This window comes from Nicotiana tabacum, chromosome 6, assembly GCF_000715075.1.
Source record: "Nicotiana tabacum cultivar K326 chromosome 6, ASM71507v2, whole genome shotgun sequence".
NCBI classification, from domain to species: domain Eukaryota; kingdom Viridiplantae; phylum Streptophyta; class Magnoliopsida; order Solanales; family Solanaceae; genus Nicotiana; species Nicotiana tabacum.
This window is the reverse complement of record NC_134085.1, coordinates 96,891,974-96,895,556: the sequence shown is the minus strand read 5'-3', so window position 1 is coordinate 96,895,556 and position 3,583 is coordinate 96,891,974.

Here is a 3,583-nt window from a genome sequence, read left to right as displayed (position 1 = left end):
TTGCCTCAATCTTCTTCGGATCAACCTGAATACCCTCTGCTGATACAACATGATCCAGGAATGCAACTGAACTCAACCAGAACTCACACTTCGAGAACTTAGCATATAACTGACTATCCTTCAAGGTCTGAAGAACCACTCTAAGATGGTGCTCGTGCTCCTCCCAGCTGCAGGAATAGATCAAAATATCATCAATGAAGACTATCACGAACGAATCCAAGTAAGGCCTGAACACTCGGTTCATCAAATCCATAAAAGCTGCTAAGGCATTCGTCAACCCGAATGACATCACCAAGAACTCATAATGCCCGTATCGAGTGCGAAAGGATGTCTTAGGGACATCGGTGCCCTAATCCTCAACTGATGGTAGCTACAACTCAAATCAATCTTCGAAAATACCTTAGCACCCTGAAGCTGATCAAACAAATCATCAATCCTCAGCAATGTATACTTATTCTTGATCGTAACCTTGTTCAACTGCCGGTAATCAATACACATTCTCATCGATCCGTCCTTCTTCTTAACAAACAACACTGGAGCACCCCAAGGCGAAACACTCGGCCTAATGAAACCCTTCTTAAGCAAGTCTTGCAACTACTCTTTCAACTCAGGCGGGGCCATACGATACGACATAATAGAAAAGGGCTGAGTGCCCGGAGCCAAATCAATGCAAAAATCAATATCTCTATCGGGTGGCATACTCGGCAGGTCTGAAGGGAAAACCTCAGGAAACTCACAAAAAACGGGCACAGAATCAATAGAAGGAACCTTAGTACTAGAATCACGAACATATGCCAAATAGGCCAAACACCCCTTCTCGACCATACATCGATCCTTCACATAAGAAATAACACTACGAGTAAAATGACCAGGAGTCCCTCTCCACTCTAAACGAGGTAAACCCGATAAGGCTAAGGTTACAGTCTTGGCATGATAGTTCAAGATAGCATGGTAAGGTGATAACCAGTCCATCCCTAATATGATATCAAAATCGACCATGTCCAAAAGAAGCAAATCTACACGAGTCTCAAGACCTCCAATCACAACTATACAAGAACGATGGACTCGATCTACCACAATAGAGTCACCCACCGGTGTAGACACATATACAGGGGCACTCAAGGAATCACTAGGCATGACCAGATACGGTGCAAAATAAGATGACACATAGGAGTACGTAGACCATGGATCAAATAAACGGAAGCATCTCTGCCACAAACCAGAACAGTATCTGTGATAACTGCATCGGAAGCCTCAACCTCAGGCCTGGTTAGAAGAGCATAACATTGGGGCTTGGCCCTACCACCCTGGACTACCTCTCTGGGATGGCCTGTAGTTGGCTGGCCTCCACCTCTAGCACCTCTACCCCCACCTCTAGTTGGCTGGGCGGTCTGTGAAACACCTGGTGCCTGAACCATAACACGGGAACCCTACTACTACGACGGAGTACCCACCAATCTCGGACAAGCCCTCCTAATATGACCATACTCACCACACTTATAAACATACACCTGAGTGTTGCGGATGAGGAAACTGAGACAGACCCTGGTGACCTAAATGACCACCCCGAAAACTCTAGAGCGGCGGTGCACTGATAGGAGTTAGTGGTGCACTATAGGGCTGCTGATCTAGATACGGCATGTGAGAACCATGGCCACCTGAAGCACTGTGAGAAACCTGAAGCGCTGACTGAAAGGGCCTAGGAGGATAGCCTCTACCATACGAATCCCTGCCTCCAGACGAGGCACCACTGAATCTGCCTAAATGACGGGGACTCTTGTCCGACCCATGACCACCTCCCTACGACAGAACCATCTCCACTCTCCTAGCCACATTGGCCGCCTCCTGGAAAGTAATCTCACTCCAAGTCTCCCTAGCCATCTGAAGACGAATTGGCTAAATAATGAACCTCTTCACCCTCTCTCTCACAGTGGGAAGTATGACAAGCCAAGTCGATGAATTTGGTCTTATACTGGGTAACAGTCATGGAACCCTGCTGGAGATGCTCAAACTGCCTCCGATAGGCCTCTCTCTGAGTGATGGGGAGAAACTACTCCAAAAATAGATGAGTAAACTGCTCCCAAGTCAAAGCTGGCGATCCGAATGGTCTAGCCAAATAGAAATCCTTCCACCAAATCTTGGCGGACCCAGACAAGCAAAAAGTGGCAAAATCGACCCCATTGGACTCAACGATCCCCATGTTCCTGAGAACCTCATAACAACTGTTTAGATAATCCTAGGGATCCTCAGTAGATGCACCACTGAAAGTAGTAGTAAAGAGCTTGCTGAACCTATCATACCTCCATAAGGCATCGGCAGACATAGCTGTTCTATCACCGGTCTGAGCTACCACACCCGGCTGAACTGCTCTAACTGGCTGAACTGCTAGAGTCTGAAACTAGGGAGCTACCTGCTCCGGGGTGCGAGTAGTAGGAGTCTGGGATCCTCTTCCAGCCTAAGAGACGGCTGGTGCTACAGGAAGCAAGCCTGCCTGGGTGACACTCTCTATAAGGCCCACTAGACAGACCAGAGCATCCTGAAGTACTGGGGTAGCAATAAACTCCTCTAGGACCTGAGCTGGGCCCACCAAAACTACTGGGGCCGGAACCTCATCATCAAAGTCAACCTGAGGCTCCGCCGTGGGTGCTGCTGCCTTGGGCTAAGCTCTGCCCCTACCTCGGCCTCTAGCGCGGCCTCAGCCTCGGCCTCTATCATGTCCTCGATCTCGGCCTCTGCCCCTCGTAGGAGCTATTGCTGGGGGCTCGGGCTGCTGATCAGTGGAAGAGGAAGCGCGTGTTCTCGCCATCTGCGAAAGAACATAGTAGAATTTCAATTAGCATTGAGAAACCAATCTACACGATGGGAAAGAATAAATGTGGAATGTTTCCTAACTCTGTAGCCTCTAGGGATAAATACAGATGTCTCTGTACCAATCCCTCAGACTCTACTAAGCTTGTCCATGAATTGTGAGACCTATGTAACCTAGAGCTCTGATACCAACTTGTCACGACCTGGATTTCTCACCCTCGAGAGTCGTGATGGCGCCTACTCGTAGAAGCTAGGCAAGCCACGAAATATAGAAAATTCTAACTCTTTCATTGTAATCCTTTTTAACAACTTGAATTAACATGAAATCAACACTTTAATAATTAACTATAAACAGAATAAGCAGAAGACTTAAACAACTAAAAATAACCAAGCCAGTGCTACAATGCCAATATACTCCTCTACCCGGAACCTGGTGTCACAATATTCACGGACGGACTAAGATTTACTACAACCAATATCTGAAAGGAATACAATCTATCTCAAAATCTAATAAAAATAGAGTACATAATGAATTAGAAGAGAACGTCGGGCCTGTAGATGCCTGTAGGACTACCTCGAGATCTCTAGCTGGATTGAAGGCTGGCTCCCCGAGTACTACTGTACAAAATCTACTCCGGTATTTGCACATAGTGCAAAGTGTAGCATCAGCACAACTGACCCCATGTGCTGGTAAGTGCTTGGCCTAACCTCGGCGAGGTAGTGACGAGGCTAGGACCAGACTCCAGATAAACCTGTGCAGTTATATAATATACAG